The sequence below is a fragment of the Pelodiscus sinensis genome, chromosome 5 (assembly GCF_049634645.1).
Source record: "Pelodiscus sinensis isolate JC-2024 chromosome 5, ASM4963464v1, whole genome shotgun sequence".
Classification (NCBI taxonomy): domain Eukaryota; kingdom Metazoa; phylum Chordata; order Testudines; family Trionychidae; genus Pelodiscus; species Pelodiscus sinensis.
Window position 1 is genome coordinate 15628944 of NC_134715.1, and position 19505 is coordinate 15648448.

Sequence of the window (19505 nt, forward strand, 5' to 3'; positions counted from 1 at the left end):
GTAAGGTTAGTAGGGACCATCAGATCAAAGAGTCTGATTGTATCTCACAGGCTGTCAGAACCACCTTGTGTCCGCACCCTAAATCCAACAACCAACATTAGACCAAAGAATTACAGATGACAGGAGACTAGGCTCTTGTTGCTCTGGGGAAGTACCTTGGGGGAAAGGGTGGAATGGGGTCAGGGGTTGTCCTAGGCTCTGCACTTCCTTGGGATGGTGCTGCAGATCCTCATCTAGTGTAAACTGAGAACTCCACTGAGATTAATGAAGCTGTCAAGTTGCACTAAGGATCTGTGCCGATAACTTCAATATATGAAAAAAAATCCTCATGAAATAATTAGTTGTTTTGTGGGTGGCATGTTTGGGTTTTAAGAACAAAAAACAAAAACACCAAGCATCAGTCTAACATCTGCCTTTGACATAAATCCATCAACAGCCCCCACAAGAACTGATCTCACAACAGAAGTCCTTCAAAACTGCTCAACTGTCTCTCAGACATCAGCCCCCTTCATGCTCTTCCTTCCCCAAAGCTCAAATAAATAGATACATTTTGCAACATCTAAAACTCTTGCTGAGGCCACTGGCATGACAGGATACTCATAAATTAGAAAGGAGAGGAAAGGAATAGGATATGAAGAGGAACAATTTGGGTAATTGCTACAGAGAAATATACGCTTGTACTCATGTTTTCTTTGTAATGGTAATAAGCGGGGGGGGGGGGGAGGAGGAGGTGAGAATCCCATGTACAAAGTATGTGATAACACAGTACTCTCATTTTGGCCAGAAGGGAATGCCTACCAATCACTCTGAAGCCTACAGAAATTTTTCTAGAGCACAGTAGCAGAAGAAACATGATTTTGTGGCAGCTGAGTCCTCTCCCTGACTCCCACAGCCCAAGGAGACAGTTTTGGAAGGCGCTGAGCATTCTAGTTCTAAACCAGACAAGTACTTATGCACATGCTTAACTTTAAGCATGAGAGGTAGTCCCACTGCTACTCCCTGGTGCTCCATTGGCTGTGGAGGCTTTTTCTGGTCACTGTGGGGAACCTGGAGAAGCAGCTGGGAGAGTCTGTTCTCAGCAGGAGCTTCCAAAACACAACCAGTATCTCTCCTAGATTGAGCTGTTTCTTTTTATACTGGCCTTGCACGGTGAGCATGCTCGGTACGGCTGGAGGGGCAGGATTTACTCTGGCCTAGTATGGGGTATGCTCACCCCATGACATACCCTCCCCCTTAAGAGGGGCCCTTGCTGGTGCTCTTTCCCTATTTCCTCCTCTCCCAGCCTGGAGAAGAAATCAACAATGCAGATTGAATGATTTAGCTCACGGAAGTCATAGGGCTAAGGGGACAGGTACCACTGCATGATCTGGGGGTTGATATATTTCAACTTTGCAGCCATTGAAGGGGTGTGTGATCAGTGATCAGCTTAAAGGTAGCTCTGAGCAGGTAGTAACATAGGGCATTAAGAGTCCATTTTACTACTAGAACCTCCTTCTCAATGTTTGAGTACTGCCTCTCCCCAGGGAATAATTTACAGCTCAAAAATAGAATGGGGTGTGTTCTCCTCCATCAACCTCGTGGGACAGAACAGCCCCCAACCCTAGTCCTGAGGCATCAGTTTGAAGCACAAAGTCTTTTGTGAAATCTGGATGTATGAGGACAGTTTTTGTGTTAGTCTTGAGGGTCTGGAAGGTCTCATTGTACCGATCCATACATTGGACTTATCAAGGGTGTTAGTTTTAGTCAGGCTTGAAAAAGGGGCTGTGATTGTAGCAAAACCAGGAATGAAACATCGATGATAACCTAAAATCTGATGCCCTTGCTTCTCTGTCCTCAGGGTTGGCATCTCCGATACTGATTGATAAGGTGCAAGTCATGTCACAGCTTACCACCTCCCACCACGTACCTGAGATAGGTTACGTCCTCTTGCCTGAAGTGGCATTTTACTGGGTTGGCAGTAAGCCTACCTGCTTGTAGAGCTTAGGGGACATGATGGAGGTGTTGAAGGAGATCTACCCTGTTGCTATGTATAGGGTTGCCAGGTGTCCGGTATTCACCCGGACGGTCCAGTATTTTCGCCTCCTGTCCGGTAAAAAAATCAGAGAATACCGGACACCTAAAATGTCTGGTATTTTCGGATTTTTTTCCCCGGCCTGGAGGTGAAAATGCCGGGCACCTGGCAACCCTACAAACACTCAGCACCTCGCTCCCCCCACCCCCGAACCTCCCCTGGCTCCCAACACCCCCAGCCCCCCAACCCCAGCCCCCATGCTTACTTGGTTACGCAAGGCTGCTGGCACAAAATGACTGCCGAACAAGGTTGGGTCTTAGTGCTCAACCGCTACCCTGTTCCAATCCCTGCACTCACTCTTAAAGGGGACATGCTGTTTTAATGCTGTTTTATTTTAATTTGTTTTTTTGGCTTAAGTCCTTGGAGTCCTCTTTTTTTCCCCCCCTTCAACAACTTTGGTCCCCCCCCCCCTTTTTTTTCCTTCAACAGAATTTTTTTCCTGGTGTTTTTTTTTGGGCGGAGGGGGGTGTTCTGTATTTTTGTTTCAACCATCTGGCAACCCTAGCTATGTAGGCTACTGCACTTTATTCATTAGCCTTTGGAAGGTGGCAGATGCTCCATGTAGCTCAAACAGCATTGTGACAAATTGGTAAAGGCCATGTAGGGTGATGAAGGCAGTCTGTGTCCAGGAGTTAAGCAAAGCTATTTGCCAATACCCTTTTGTTAAGTCTATTGTTGATTGAAATTTGGCTCCCCTTAACCGCTTGAGCAATTACTTGATTCGTGGCATCGAGTATGTATTGAACCAAGATATGGTATTAACATTACAAAAGAACCTTGTAACTGCCCCACAACTCCTTTTTGGGTCAGGACCCACAACCTGAGAAACACAGGTCTCCCCTGTGAAATCACAGAAGAGACCAGATTTCACAAGGGGGAGACCAGTTTTCATGGCCTGTGATGTGTTTTTCATGGCTGTGAATTAGGTAAGGTCCTAATTATAACATAACATATACCATTCTCCATTAATTAAAATCAGCTTCTCTTCACTTTGCTGCATCTTCATACTTTGCACTGAATCATAGATGACTGTACCAGTCTTACACTCACTCAGGTTTCTGTGCATCATGCTACAAACTGGGGCTCCATCTTGGAAAGACCCATCCGTGCAGGTCCTTTTGCAGGATCAGGGTTTAAGGCTGTGAAATGTAAAACTGAAATCAGAGAAGTTAACATTTCTTTTTAAGTTTACAGAAATGTTCTGATTTGGCAATAGTTTAATGTTTTCCTTTGAAAGGATGGTCCATTTTCACTGAAAATCTTCATCCCCATGAGCTGCCAATGCTGGCAGGAGGTAGTGTCAGAAAATGGAACACTTTGCTAGTAAAGCTCTGCCTATTGCCCCAAAGTGGGCAAGGTTGTGACTTTTGCTTTTCAGTCAATCAGATCTTGACTTGACAGTCTCATTCCTGATACTCTCTCAACATACCCAACCAGGAACAAACTTGTCTCCTTTTCTTCTCCGTTCCAAATTGAAGCACAAAGCCCACTATGATGGGCAAAAGCCCTGGGATACAAAGGCATACTTTATATGTATGTCTCTGTCCAAGGTTAAAAGTGCTTGTAAAAAGAGCCCAAACAAGCATGCTTCTGGAATATATGTAAAATTCCTTGCCGGGGAAAAAAAAACAACAACACTGCAAAAAGCCCAAGAGTCATTTTCTTTCAAGGTGAAAGGAAAGGATAAATGAATTACAAGTATATAAAAATAGCCAAATCAAAGAATGACTAGACAATCTGCCAGTCAGTCAACTACAACAGTTATATAAGCCAAGGTTACACTTACATTTGCCTCACTGCAAGCCATGAGTTGTGACTGGTTCGCAAAACCCTGCTTGGTTTCTTTTTATTGCACATTGTTACACTTACTCTGCTACTTATCCACATGTTAATAATTCCACATTTGAGGTTTCTCAAAGGCAGCAGGGCTGATTTCTGGCATAAACACCCTTAAAGTGCACACACACAGGTGACAACACTGAGCATTTATGGACCAACAAGATACCTGTCAGACAAGCACTTTCTGTTTTTTTCCTCTTTCTTTTTAAGATGAAAATGGCGATGAAATCAAAAAGCTTCACCCAACAACTTTTTTAAAAAATGAATGAAATTTAGTGCCGTTGGAATGTGACACCATGGGAAATGAACTCCTATGTCTCCAGAGAGCAGCTATAAAAGCAGCAAGTGGCCATTCAAACTTCCCAATACTGAGTAGTTACCTCAGAGGAGCAAAACGTAGCATAATACAGTTTCCAATAACCATACAATTTTATTCTCTCTATTAAGGCTCTGCCAATTAGTGCCATGTGGGATTGCAGCTTTTATGATGGGGGCATCTGTCTACTGGGTTCTAGTTAGATACCAATAACTCATTCCATAGAGATGTGAGAATCTAATTACTCTCTGTAAAGGGGCTGGACTCCTCAATGGTCGGGATGCCCCAAAGTTGGGGTCAATGTCCGTTTTTCACAGGACAAATATGGCCCTCTGGGCCTCGTCCCAAAGTACAGTTCCTGCTAACGAGGGTAAATGTGGCCCTGCAGACTGAGTTCCAAACACTCTCCTCTTTCTCACAGTTACTCCGGCCTAAAGGCCTAAGCCACAGGTAGGTCTCCCCAAACTGTTAGGGAGCAGGGTCATTGTGGGGTGGGGAGGTAGCCCCTCCCACTCCACCGGGTCCCTGTTGGCAGTGGATCTCCTCACCGCCTGCTCAGCGGACGAAGCGTGCTGAGCTCCCGGGGGACAATCCTCTGCCCTGGGCCACTTCCTACCATCCCTGGTGCTGCTCAGCTCTCAGGGCATTGCTCAGAGGGTCCCACCCTCCTGAATGGCCTCCCTCGTTCGGGCTGTCACTGGGTCTGCGGCTGAAGTGACTGCTGCTTGGTTCGCTGCTCCTGGGGCAACTGTGGTTGTGCTGGCTGCTGCTGCTGCTGCAGGGGAGGCTCAGGAGCTCTGGCCTGAGCTCCTTCCTCTCTGGCGGTCCCAGTCTGGAAAAAGGGGCTGTACTTCTTCCACCTACAGAATCTTAGCCCCCCCCCCCATCAAGTTGAGGTATGCTCTCCCCATTCACACTCTCTTATTGTGTAAGAGAACCAAAGAAATGCCACTGTTGCTTAAAAATCAAGTAAAAGAAACAGAGTGACACAAAGGCATTGTTTAAAAAGTGGAAATTAAATCCTAGTGAGGAAAATAGAAAGGAGCATAAACTCTGTCAAATGAAGTGTAAAAATATAATGATGAAGGTTAAATAAGAATTTGCAGAACAGCTACTGAAAAACTCAAAAAGTAATAACAAAATGTTTACGTACATCAGAAGCAGGAAGCCTGCTAAACAACCCGTGAAGCTACTGGATGCTCGAGATGCCAACAGACTGATCAAGGACGATAATGCCATTGTGGTGAAACTAAATGAATTCTTTGAATCGGTCGTCACATCTGAGGATGTGAGGGAGATTCCCAAACCTGAGCTATTCTTTTTAGGTGACAAATCTGTTGAACCATTCCAATCTGAGGTGCCATGAGAAGTGGTTTTGGAATGAACTGATAAACTAAACAGTAACACATCAACAGAACTCAAATGTGAAATTGCAGAACTACTAACCATAGTTTATAAACTACCCTTAAATCAGCATCGGTAACAAATGACTGGAGGATAGCTAATGTGACACTGATTTTTTAAAGGGCTCTAGTGGCCTGGCAATTAAATGCCAGTAAGTCTAACTTCTGTACTGGGCAGTACTGGTTGAAACTATAATAAAGATCAGAATTGTCAGACATGTGAATGAACATAATTTTGGCGGGATGAGTCAACATGGTTTATGTAAAGGGAAAACATGCCTGACCAATCTATTAGAATTCTTTGAGGAAGTCAACGTGCATGTGGACAAGGGGAATGAAAAAGTTACTCACCCTGTGCAGTAACAATGGTTCTTCGATATGCGTATCCCTGTGGGTGCTCCACACAGGTCTCGGTGCGTCCTCACGCTGGTGATCAGAGATTTTTGCCTAGCTGTGCCTTCCCACGTTGCAAATCCGCAGTTGCCCACTCATGCTGTTTTCATCCATTAGCTGCACACGTAATGCAGGTTCCCCTCCATTCCTTTTCTATCAGAAATCTTCTAACAGACTCAAAGTAATAAGAAGGAAGAGAAGAGTAGTGGATATCCACAGGGACACCACTCGCAGGAGAAGACGACATTGTGCAGTATCGTCACAGTGTGCAGTAACAATGGTTCTTTGAGATGTGTGCATCTTGAAGAACCATCGTTACTGCACAATGTGATGTTCCTGAACAATGTCATCTTCCCCTTCAAGTGGTGCCCCTGTGGATGCTCCACTCAGGTGACTAGCTAGCAGTACCCGATGCTCATGGTGGTGGGTCTTGGAGTCAATTGTGAGAAGAGGCAAAGACTGCATCGGCAAAAGTGGTGGTAAGTATGGGACCCTGCTGCAGAGCGTAGTGTTGTGTGAGGGTTGGATGTTAAGACCATGTCGCTGCTATACAGGTACATTATACAGGAAAGCAGTTAATGTGGCCATCGCATGATTGGCATGCGTGGTGATAATCTGAGATGGTTCCCTTCTCTGAAGATGGTATGAGGTGTATATGCAATTGGCAATCTACTTGGAGATACGCTGCGCAGAGATGGCTATATGTGGGGGCCAGACACAGCAATAAAAAGTCTGTCTGATTTCCTGAATTCCTTGGTTCTATCTATGTAGAATGCAAGGGCCCATCTAGCATCCAGAGTACGCAGAATCGCTTCACTTGGGAAACTGAGGGGTTTTGGAAAATAGGTGGGTAAATAAATGGGCTCATTAATATGGAAGTCTGATATAACTTAAGGAAGGAACTTTGGGTGAGGTCTAAGGTCCTTAGTAAAAACAGTATATGGTGGATGAGCCATTAGGGCTGCAATTTCACATACCCTTCTGGCAGAGGTTATAGCTAGTATGAAGGCCACTTTAATAGCTAGATGTTGTGGCTAGGCTGTCGCTAGTAATTTGAAAGGTATTCTTGTGAGTGTGCCGAGCACTAGTTTTAAATCCCAAGGTGGCACCAGCAGATGTAAATTTGGATTTGTCTTTCACAAGCCTACTAACAAGCGCTTCGTGATGGGATGTGCAAGAGAGAGAGAGACCATCCACTGACCCGTAGAAAACTGTGATGGCGGACAGGTGGATGCGAATGGAGCGGATAGAGAGGACTGTGTCCCTAAGGTCCATCAGGTATTCAACTATGGTAGATATCAGAACAGTATTTGGTTGCAGCGAACGTTGACCGTACCACTCTTGAAATAGTCTCCATTTGTTTTGATAGGTATACCTCAGAGAGGAACGCCAACTATTCAAGAGGATCTGCTTCACGCTCTTGGAACACGCAAGTTCCTCATTTTAGAACCATGAAGAAGTTATGCTATGAGTTTGAGAGCCCTCAGATTGGGGTGGAATGTTTTGCCTTGATGTTGGGTCAGCAAGTAGGGTCTGTTGGGGAGGGTAATTGGGTGAGCAATTGATAGATGATTCAGGTAGGGAAATCACGGTTGCTTTGGTCAGTAGAATCTATTAGAATCACTGTGGCTCGGTCGGCGTGAATCTTGTTGATCACCCCGGAGAGCAAGGGGGTTGGTAGAAAGGCATACAGAAGGGTGGGTGGTCCAGGGTATGAATCCTAGAATCCTAGGGCTGGAAGAGACCTCAGGAGAGCATTGAGTCCAGCCCCCTGCCCAAAGCAAGACCAACCCCAACTAAATCAACCCAACCAGGGCTTTGTCAAGACTGGACTTAAAAACCTCTAGGAATGGAGACTCTACCACCTCCCTAGGTAACCCATTCCAGTACTTCACCACCCTCTTAGTATAATAGTTTTTCTTAATATCGAACCTAGACCTCCCCTACTGTAACTTGAGACCATTGCTTCTTGTTCTGCCATACAATCACTACTGAGAACAGCCTCTCTCCATCCTCTTTGGAACCTTCCTTCAGGAAATTGAAGGCTGCTATCAAATTCCCCTCACTCTTCTCTTCTCTTCTCTTCCTATTCCTTGAAATTTTGGAGGGACTGACCCTAAGCTGACTAGTTTTTACACCTCTACTTGTACAAGGGACTTGTGAGAGGGGTCTCTGAAGAGTGACAGGGAAGGAGGTTGGGGAGGAGGAATAGAAATGAAGGGGTTTGTGTAGCCAGTATTGATGATTTCAAGAACCCACTTGTCTGTAGTGATAAGGGTCCATTGATGCTAAAAGGGCCTCAGACGGTAGTGGAAAATAGGGGTCATACGCATTGGATCACTGGCGTGGTCGCTCAGACCCTCGACCACATCTTCAAGTTTGCTGCTTGAATGTGGTGGGTTGGTTGTTGAAGGACTCGTTGTGTTATGCCCTCCTTCTGCTGGACTGTTTTTTGAGTCTGTGATGATATGGTCTCTGCAGCTCTCGGTCTTGGATATGGAGTATACCTGCGCCTGCTTAAGGCTCACAGGTGCAGGAGTCCTTCATTGAATGGAGGACTTCGTCCGTCTTGGCTGCAAAGAGTTGGTTCCTGTCAAATGGGAGGTCTTCTACTTTGGTCTGCAGCTCCTTTGGGACAACAGAAGATTGTAACCATGAAGCTCTGTGAATGATTATTGCAGTTGCTGTGGCCCTGGCTGCTGTGTCCACCACATCCACAGATGCCTGAAGGGCTATTTGCACTATTGATTAACCCTCCTTCGTTATGAATTGGAGCTGTGTCTCTTTTGCTCTGGAAGGTCTTGCAGGAGCTCTTGTAGCCAAGTATAATTTGCGTGGTTGTAGTTAGCTGGGAGAGCAGTGTAATTTGATATTAGGAAATGGATGGTGTCAGAGGAGTAAACTTCTGCCACAAATTTCTAACCAATTATGTTCCTAGTCCTGTGGCATGGTCTTATACTGGGGATTTCTCCCATAGGAGGCTTTTAAGTCTCATTTCGCGGACTTCTCTGGCTCTGGCAGTCATGTTCTGGCAGTGAGGGCATTTCTGTGCCACATGGCCTTCACCAAGACACTTTATGCAGGAAACGTGCCCCTCAGATGTAAGCACAGAGTCTCTGCATGAATGCCAGGGGAGTCTGGCATTTTGAGGAGAAGAACTTGTGGGGTTCAGAAACTTGGAGAAAAAACAGAAGGAAAAAATACCCTGGGACTGCTGTGACTCCGTCTTCTGCTGAGGATGGTAGAAAAGGAACTGAGGGGGTCCTGTGCTGCATGCACAGCTAATGTACGAAAACAGAGAGAGAAGGTGACTGTGCATGTACGGTGAGGGAAGGCCCTACTAGGCAAAAAACTCCAATTGCCGGCACGTGCATGCACCGAGACCTGAGTGGAGCTCCCACAGGGACACCACTCAAAGGAGAACCAGTGGATATAGTGTTCCAGAAAGCCTTTGACAAAGTCCCTCACCGAAGATTCTTAAGTAATCTGTCATGGGATAAGAGGGAAGGTCTTCTCATGGACTGGTAACTGGTTAGAGCAGGGTTTCTCAACATGGGCTGTGGGCCCGCTTTGGGAATGCCACCAGAAGGACAGCGCTTCTTTGTCTACCTGAAGGATCTGTAGTCCTGGAGCCTCAGCTCCTCCCATTGGCTCTGGTTTGTTGTTTCCAGCCAACGGGAGCAGCGAGAAATGGCGTGGCCCTGCGACTTCCCTTGGTGTAGAGATCGTCCAGTTTAGCCAATATACATGGCAGAGGAGCATTGCTGGCACACAATGGCATATATCATATTAGTGGATGTGCAGGTGGATGAGTCCCTAATGGCGTGGCTTACGTGGCTAGGTCCTGTGATTGTGTCGCTTGTATAGCTATGTGGCCAGAACTGACATTGGTGTTTCTGGATAGGTGTTTCTATGCGTCTGCTGGTAAGTATTTGCTTCAGGTTAGGGGGCTGTCTGTAGGCGAGGACTGGCCTGTCTCCCAAGGTCTGTGAGAGTGAGGGATCGTTTTCTTGGAAAGGTTTAGATTGTCAATGATGTTCTGGAGGGGTTGTAGCTGGAGGTGAGGCCAGTGATGTTCTGTTATTTTCCTTGTTGGGTCTGCCTGTAGTAGGTGACTCCTGGGTACCATCTGGCTCTATCAATCTGTTTCTTCAGGTGGGTATTTTAGTTTAAGAATGCTTGATAGAGGTCTTTTATCAAGATCTTTATCTCCATCTGAGGGATTGGTGCAGATACAGTCGTATCTTAAGGCTTGGTTGTAGACAATGGATTGTGTGTCCTGGATGGAAACTAGAGGCATGTAGGTAAGAATAGCGGTTAGTAGGTTTCTGATATAGGATGGTGTTTATGTGGCTATCATTTATTTGTACAGTTGGACCTCCCAAAAATAAGACTCTCTGGTCCAGCAACATCTCATGTTCCTGGATCTGGGAGTCCTGGCTAAGAGCCTCAATGGCAAGAGGGTTGGCGGCTCAGAGTCTGACAGAGCCGGGGCTGGGACCAGGGCCAGAGTCCCGGTAGTGCAGCTGGGGCTGAGGTAGCCCCTGTAACAGGGTTGGGGATGCAGCAGCCACGGCAGCCATGGTAGCAGAGCTGTGGCCGGGGACGCAGCAGCCCCGGTAGTGGGGCTGGGGATGCAGCAGTCTGGGCTGCTGGGGCTGCAACAGTCCATAATCTCAGCAGGTGGGAGGCTGGGGGGCCGGTAGGAGGGATCTCCCCTGGTCTGTCAAATTCTCTCATTCAGGATTGGTCAGGTCCAGGAGGGTGCTGGACTAGAGAGGTCCAACCTGTGGCGTAGTGTCCAGGAAATGAATCTCTTGTGTGGACTGGCCCTGGCTGAGGTTGATGGTAGAGTGGAAACTGTTGAAATCATGTTGGAATTCTTCAAAGGCCTCCTTCCCAGTGGTCCATATGATGAAAATGTCATTCATGTAGCACAAGTAGAGGAAGGATGCTAGGGGAGGAGAGCTGAGGAAACATTTTTCTAGGTCAGCCATAAAAAATGTGGCATAATGTGCAGCCACATTGGTACTATAACAGGTTCAAAAAAGGACTAGATAACTTCATGGAGAATAGGTCCATCAATGGCTATTAGTCAGCATGGGCAGAGATCCAACACCATGTTCTGCATGTCCCTCACCTCTGTTTTACAGAAGCTGGGAATGAGATGGGCTGAATCACTCAATGATTGCCTGCTGTGTTCCTTCCCTCTGAAGCACTTAGCATTTGCTACTGCAAGAGGATAAGATACTGGACTAGATGGACCTTTGGTCTGACCCATTCTGGCCATTATAATGTCCTTCCATAGAACCCACATGCAGCTGCCCCTGCAATAAAGCACTAGACCCCACTCCTCTCCCAGAGCTGAGATAGAACCCAAGAGTTCTAATGGGATTTCACTCCCTCTGCAGAGGCAGGAGACATTTAGGTTTAAAATTTCAGTATATATCCTTACTTTGGTACTAAGTGATTTGCCACAAGATGTCAGAACACGTTATTAGAGCTGAGTGGGTCTAATATTTGCCTTTCTTTTATATAGGAATTAGATACAGCGCTCCTGTCAGCTAATTGCTAAATTATATGCCATAAAACTACAACTGTCAAGTGCCTAAATAGCCCATGAAATCATGGTTAAAGTTGCTCCCTCCCATCCACAATCTGAGATGGCACCCCTCAGGGGAAAAGAAGGCTGCAAACAGCACCTCCAAATTGGTGCACATAAGAAAATTCATTCTACTCAGACACTGCTCCCACTGACCCCCCTCTCCTCCCATCTCCGGACAGGCCATATCTACCATGGCTGGAACTGGAGAACAGTGCTGAGCACAAATGCTCTGAAGCTGAAGCATCAATTAGGATGCTTTGTATAAAATGTTAGGGGAGCCAGGGAAAGGAGTTCTCAATCATAACTTCTGCTATTCATTGTGACTAAACTGACAGTAGTACCTCTGTGGGTCTATCTTTAGCTGCTGCCTCCTCCACACCCATCAAATGCCTGAACCAGACAAGGAAGAGAAAGAAGATAACTTGAGACATCATATTTACAGAGTGAGATCCATCAGACTGTAAACAGAGACCCTGGAGGGGGGAATATATCAGACTGTAATGAAAAAGAAATAGCAGGTAGGAGAAAGGCCCAGGAGTCCCAGCAGGAAAAGGACAAGATGATGCACCAGGACATAATGGACCTGCTCCATCAGCAAACAGAGATGGTGCAAACTCTTGTGGATCTACAAATTCAACAAGCATAGACTCATCTCTCCTGCAGTCAGTGGAGAACTCTGTTTTAGTGCACAAACCTCATTCCATGTGGCACTGGAAGTCAAACCCCTACCACTCCATATTGAGGGGGCAGTGTAGACACGGATTCACATATACTGAACTGAGGGAGTCATGGTTGCTAAATGTGTAGCCAAAATGGAGTGAAATGGACATGAATACTCTTTCCCCAGGATTTAGTTTTGTTCCTTTATTTTAGAAGTTTTTATTGTATTTGTCTTTTAATAGCACATAGATACTAGGCATTGCTTTTGGTACACCATAAAATCTATTTGGGGGAATATAATTTATCTTTATTATTTCACAACATATGATACAGAATGCCTAGTGTCTCCTGAAAGCACCCACTGTGTGTTACTGTGCAGGGCAACAGAAGTTATGGAAACCATGACATATACAGAGTATGAAGATAAGGGTACAGGTATCATCATAAAATTAACAGAAGCATGAACAGTATGGTATTCCAAATTTATCTGAAGCACCACACAATTCCTAACATCCCCCAGCAATTTAAGGGGCATTACTATAACTGACTGTTAAAATGTTCAACTTCCCTCAGCTACAAAGCTCAAGGTTGAGTGCTTAGTAGGGTCGTACGATGGCATGTAATTGAATAGTGGTGTAACCGCATGAAATTTTAAGCATTTGCACAACTATTTGATAGTCCCTGGGGCTCCCGGCCCCACTCCTGGGGAGCCCTCTATCATCTCGTGCCATCTCTATCAGAGGCAGCAGCATGGGGCAGCTGGCGGGAGCCAGTCCATGAAGGGAGCTGGTTTCAAAACCAGCTCCTCATGCAGACCAGTTCTCACCTGCCACACCGCACTGCTGCCTCTGACCAGCCAACACTGATGTCTGTGAAGCACCCAAGTGATGCACCAACACTTGCCTAACTACAGAAAAGTAAATCCTGTTGGTTGATGTGCTCTGTGGCAAGGTGCCAAAATAGAGATTCAAAAGCCATATATAACCCAACCACAGTATGGGAACCCCATTGCTGTAAATCCATCTGCTAGTTCCTGCACATGACTGAGAGTCTCAGTCCTGCATTGCAGAAGACAATTAATGGACCTGCAAACTTGCATGACAACTGCCTCCACTTTGAGATTGCCATTTACTTTTCCACAGTCACTGCAGCTCTCATTCGTAGAGGGAATGCAGAGAGTGCAACACACAGATTCAAGATTGTGGCTGCTGCAGCCACAGCTCATCATCCCAAACCTAAATTACAAGATGATGCCACCAGTCGCTGCTCATTTCTCAGGTCCAGAAGTGGAGCTCTGCCATCTGCAGCTCCATTACCTCCACCAACAACTCTGAATTGGTTTTAGCTATATTCCCAATGAAATCCTCATGTTCCCTGCTGCTCTGGTTCTTCTTGTGGCTCTGCTATACCAGAGGATTCCATATCCTCGGTTTGCAGTGCTCATAATAATACTGTAGAACTGCATGGGCTCCGTGCTTCTGACAGATGGTGGACAGTGAGGGGGCTGCATGTGTTTGTGTGATTTTTTTTGTTTTAAAAAGATGTGACAGTTATGGGATAGATATGGAGAAAGTTGCATGATGGAAACTTCACTCCTGAGCCCCAGTCACCTCTGTGCAATTTATTTCTGCTCCACCATGAATTGCTCAAAAGACAGAGGGGTGAATGATGATGAGTTGGACTCTGGGTTACCTACCCATGGTGCACTGTATTGTGCATCAGCCAACTTCACTGATGTGGGTGTGGAAAGGGGACAACTGCCCCAGGGCACAGCGATTCAAAAAGGCCCAGGACTCCTGACTGCTGCTCCAGGGTGGTGCGCTTCAGACAGCATTGAAGGGCTGGCAGGGGGAGGCTAGCCCTCAGCCATAACTTTTCCAGAAGCATGAAGCCACTCCCTGCCCCCACTTTGAACAGAGGTTTTGTAAGCCGTTCGGCTTAGTCCTGGGTCCAGACCTGTGCTCAGGTCTGCAAATAAATGCCCAGCGATCCCTTCAAGCCCCAGGTCCTGAGAACAGGGAAGGCCAGGCAAACAGACAAACAAATAGCCGTTCCTAGTTTGTAAGGCACAGGATTCCCTCCACCCCCCACCATTAAGATCAGCTCCCGATCTCCAGGGTTGGGCACCTGATCCTCCCCCACCCAGGACAGACAATTAACATTTGCGTTTTCTTTTCCAGCTGTATGGTAAACACGTACTGTTGCAGGGTGAAATACCACCGAATTATTCTGGCATCAAGAGTCTTCCATATTCTGCAGCTACTTTAAGGGGGCATGATCAGTCACTAGTATAAAAGAGTTCCCGAGGAGGTAATATCCTTGATGGCCAGGGCCGCCCCCTCAATGACGGGAAAGATTCTGTTCCCTGGGAAAGAGTTTTCTACTAATCTAAAGGATGGGGTGTTCCTCCCCATCCACATCTTGTGAGAGTACTACCCCCAGCCTGACTTCCAAAGCATCTGTTTGCACAAAGAAGGGTCAGTCGAAGTCACAGCTCAGCAGGACGGGTTCTGTACATATCGCGCCCTTCAGGGTCTAGAAGGCTTCCTCGCATTCCGGGGACCACCGGACTCGTTGCAGGCTATTCTTGGTCAGAAGTGCCGTAAGGGGTGAAGCAACGGCCGCAAACTGAGGCGCGAAGAGGTGGTAGTAGCTAACCACCCCGAGGAACTGCTGTACTTTCCACTTCATGGAGGGCACAGGGTACTGTTGTATAGTCTCTACCTTTTCGACAAGGGAGGGGGGGGGACGCCAATCCCCGTCCAACCAATACCTCAAAAAGATGGTCTCCTGCCATCCGATGTGGCATTTCTTGGGATTGGCAGTAAGGCTGGTGTCTTGGAGTGTCCGAAGGATGGCCGCCACTCATAATAGATGCTCATTCCAGTCTCAACTGTACATGACCACATCATCTATGTAGACCTCTATGTAAGCTACATTGGGGCTCAGTAAATGGTCCATCATCCTCTGGAATGTAGCTGGGGCCCTGTGAAGGCTGAAAGCATCTACACAAAATGAAACAGGCTCGAGGGGGTGGCGAACGCCGTCTCCTCCTGGGAGCTCTGGTCCCAGGGTATCTGCCGATATCCCTTGGTGAGGTCCAGGGTCATAATGTACTGTGCTATTCTGAGGTGGTCTAGCTGCTCTTCTGTTCGGGGCATCAGGTAGGCATCACATTTTGATATCGCATTTACCTTAAGGAAGTCAATGCAGGATCGAATACTCCCATCAGGCCCAGAACCAGAGGGCTCCTCCATTCACTGGTGGATCTCTCGATGGCTCCTCGGTCCAACATAATCTGAACCTCGCTCTCTACAGTGTTTTTCATCCATCTCAGGAGGGGATGGTTCCCCTCTTGCACTATCTGTCCGGGAGGTGTCTGAATGGAATGGGCTATGACTGTTGTCTGGCCAGGGCAGACGGTGAAAGTGTTCTTAAAAGCTTCTATCAGCTTTTGGACTTGCTTGCGCTGGTCTTCTGACAGTGTCACCCAGGTGTGGTCCTTCTTCCTCAGCCAACTCTGGTACCTGGGGTCTCAGCGCTGGCTCAGGTGGATATGGATTGATTAGTAGCCATTCCAGCGGTCGCCACAGCTTCACCAGGTTGACATGATAAACCTGCTGCTTCCTCCTTTGGTCAGGCGGGTGTACCTCATAAGTAACCAGCCACATCTGGCAGGTGACCTCATATGGACTCTGCCATCTGATCATGAGCTTTGATTCCTCTGGGGGGAGTAGAAGGAATACCTGGTCCCCAGGCTCAAAGGTCTTCTCCTGGGTCTTCTCCTGGGCTCCCAGCAGCAGTTGTATCTCTCCTGGGTGCCCTGGGCAGCCTGAAGGTTTTCTCAAGCCAGGGCTCCTGCTTGGTCCAGCTATTCCTGGAGTTGCAGGACATACTGGAGGAGGCTCTTTGATGGGGAGGGGGTATGTTCCCAGGCTTCCTGAATCAAGTCGAGCACCCGACAGGGCTGATGCCCACAGAGGAGCTCGAATGGTGAGAAGTAGGTGGAGACTTGGGGCACCTCCCGTATAGCTAGTAGTAAGGGTGGAAGGAATTGGTCCCACTGCTGCATCTCGGTGGGTGCGAAATTCTTCAGTATCCCTTTCAAGGTGTGATTGATCTGCTCCACTAGTCCATTGGCCTGTGGATGATATACCGTCGTCTGCAGCTTTTGTATGCTCAATAAGGCGCATACCTGACGGAGTAGCTGGGAAGTAAAATTGGTCCCCTGGTCCATCAGCAACTCCAGGGGAAGTCCCACCCAGGCAAAAATATTCATTAGTTCTGAAGCAATGGCCCGAGCTCCAGTGTTTCAGAGTAGAATAGCCTTGGGAAACTGGGTTGCATAGTCAACCAGGACTAGAATGTACCGATACACTGCTTTGCTTCATAGTAGCGGCCCCCTAAGTCAAGGGCAACACATTTGAAGGGGGTCCCCACCACTGGAAGGGGGACGAGCGGCGTTTTCTGGACCCCGGCACCAGCAGCCAGTTCAGACTCAGGGCAGGAGTTGAAGTAGTCCACTACCTTTTGGTAGTCCCTGGGCCAATAAAACTGAAAGAGGGCTTGAGCCAGGGTTTCATCTTGGCCCAGATAACCAGCTGCAGGGATATCGTGGGCTAACTTTTAAACGGCTCTCCGGTGGTGGCAAGGCACCTGTAGCTGGGATTGGACCTCCTGGGTCTGCGGATATCGGGACACCTGGTAGAGACAGTCTGCTACTAGTTTGAAAAGGGTCCCAGGCTCAAGTGTCTCTTTTGTAAACGTGCAGCCCCTATACCCCTTACTTAAGGGGTTGGGTCATGTCCACATTCTCCACCATGTGTAAGCCGTTCGGTTTAATCCTGTGTCCCAGACCTGTGCTCAGGCCTATAAATAAATGCCCAGCGGTCCCTTCAAGCCCCGGGCATGCCAGGCAAACAAACAGATATCAGCTCCCCAATTCGTAAGGCCCAGGCCCTGGTTCGGGAAAGGGCAGCAAAGCAAATGCAGTCCCACAGTTAGTAAAGCCTCAGGCCCTAGTTCAGGGCAGGCAGGCCTACAAATAATAGACCACTGGCAAGAGAAAGGGGGAGACTGCCATCCAGTATGTGGGGTGCAATGGGGGAATGAAGGCCATACCTACTCCATTGCGTTCCAGCTCAGGGCCGTAGCAATGGCAGCCCTGGCTGCCACTGGGGTCAGCGAGGATCCAGCCTGCAGAGGAGTAGGTAGGGCCTGCATTCCTGGCCTGCAACATGCTGAAACCCTACAGGATGATGAGGTCAGCCTACTGTTGTCAGCTTCCCCTGGGCCACTTCCTGGATCCCCTTTGATGCCTACCTGGCTCCATAACAACTGCAAGTTTTCAGGGTCTTCACAGTCCAAACCCTCCGTCTGTGTAAGAAGGATCTCCTTGGTGTGGGGGCCCGGCAGTCCTCAGGGCCCTACTTGCTCAGGAACTCATGGAAGGCCTCTGCTTTCTCTAGCAGCTGGGCCCCTAATCTTACTTGCCCCGCCCCTTGGCTTCTGGGTAATTAAAGCATCAGGACATGGCTCAGCCCACCCAGGCTCAGAGAGGAGTTCTTCCCCTTCTGGGTCAGTGAGCAGCCACCCTTGCTCACTACAGTCAGAGTTTATAGTCACCTATGTTGAATGGACATGAGCAAGCACTTGAAGAAGAAAAGATAGTTACCTGTTCTGTAATTGGTGTTCTTCAAGATGTGTTGCTCATGCCCATTCAACATCCCATTATTCTCCCTTCTGCTGGAGTTCTGCCAAGAAGGAACTGAGGAGAGGGACCGGGGAGTGCCCTATACAATGTGGCAACTATGCACGACTCCAGGGGATGCTGGGGACTTTGGTCCCTATTGGTACTTGTGACGGGGCAGCCCCCGCGCCCCGCACTAACCGGGCGCCGTCCCCGACATGCTGGGGAGAAGCGGCGGCTCCGCGCCAGCTCCTGCCCTGCGCAGCTTGTTCTGCCGTGGGCGGGGCCGAGCGGGGGACCCGACCAGCTGCGCCCGGCCACGGCGCTGCTTCTATGGCCAGTCAGGAACACTGGGGCGCTGACACTGCCCCGCGGCACCGACCCGCGCAGGCGCACTGGCAGGAAAACCATCCCCCACGGAGGGGGCGTTCCTGCCCCGCTACGGCGGACGTCAGGGCAGCAGGACGCTTAAAAGAAGCGCCGCCGCCAGAGTGAGGGGGGGGAGACGCGCAGCCAGAAGGAGGACGCGGAGACAGAGGCACCTCAGACCCCGTCTGCGCAGACCCTCGGGATCCAGTCGCCACGGCGGCCCGGCGAGGGAGGTAGGAAGCGACCCAGGGCAGGGTGTTGAAACCCGGGGGGTTGGTGTGTTTAGGGGGTTCCATCCCCCACCAACCAGGACTGAGGGGATCAGTGTATCCCCCCGGACCTTAGGGCCCTGGGTCGGGGCTTGGAGTGAGGGTGGGCCCGAGCCCCCCAACCCCCCAACGCCGTCGCAGACGCCACTCACTGTTGACTGAGCGTGGACCGACCCTGCCAGACTCGGGGCAGGGCTCTTGGGTGTTCGAGGAGCACGAAGAGGACGAGACCTTGGGTGAGGGGAACGGAGGGGAAGGCGGAGGACCCTGCGTGGCCCTCGAGTAGGGCAGTGCCGATGCCGCGCCTCGCCACAGTACTGCTTAGGGAAAAACTTCCAGCACTGGCATAGGAATGTGACTAGTCGAGCATTCCGCGCTCCCTTGCTGCCTGTGTATTAGGAAGCAGCAAGTGAGGGAGAAGCAGGAGCCGGTGCTGGGTTGCTTAAAAGCCAGCTTCCCCATGAATGCTGCTGCTCCATGATGCCGCCTGCTCCACCCCATGCTGCTGCCTGCACATGCCCAGCACCTACATTTAAACTACATTTAAACTACAGAGCCCCATGGGGGTAGCTTCTGGACCTGGCACGAGCTGGAAGAGAGCACCTTTCCTTATCGACTAATTGTGTAGTCGATACAAATTGTATCGACTACACAATTAGCCACCTCTTAGCAACCTTGCACTGGTTCATGTGCAGAATTACCACAAATGGTGTGTAGTCAGAGAAAGATGAAGTCTGGTCAGCGATTAAAATAATGGAAATTCACTGAAGCGTGTGATTAACCTTAGAAAGTAGATCTGTGGTAATAATCTCACCATTTTTATCCTTGACTGCTGGGTAGAAGAATGTTGAGAGGTTTGCAGCTGCAACAGTTAGAAATAACATCCCTAGA

The 19505-nt window shown here is 48.5% G+C and overlaps 2 protein-coding genes across 4 annotated transcripts in view; both read right to left on the reverse strand.

Moving 5' to 3' along the window:
• Positions 1 to 19505, reverse strand: part of FAM13A (family with sequence similarity 13 member A) — a 335143-nt gene that overhangs the window by 278517 nt on the left and 37121 nt on the right. The window lies entirely within an intron of this gene.
• Positions 1 to 19505, reverse strand: part of GPRIN3 (GPRIN family member 3) — a 98576-nt gene that overhangs the window by 13122 nt on the left and 65949 nt on the right. The window contains exon 1 of one of the 3 annotated variants that reach the window (XM_006111060.4): positions 3122 to 3210. The exons of the other annotated variants lie outside the window; for them this stretch is intronic. The gene's annotated coding sequence lies outside the window, so the exon portion shown is untranslated. Of the gene's footprint in view, positions 1 to 3121; positions 3211 to 19505 lie in introns of those variants that run through there. 3 annotated transcript variants of the gene reach the window in all.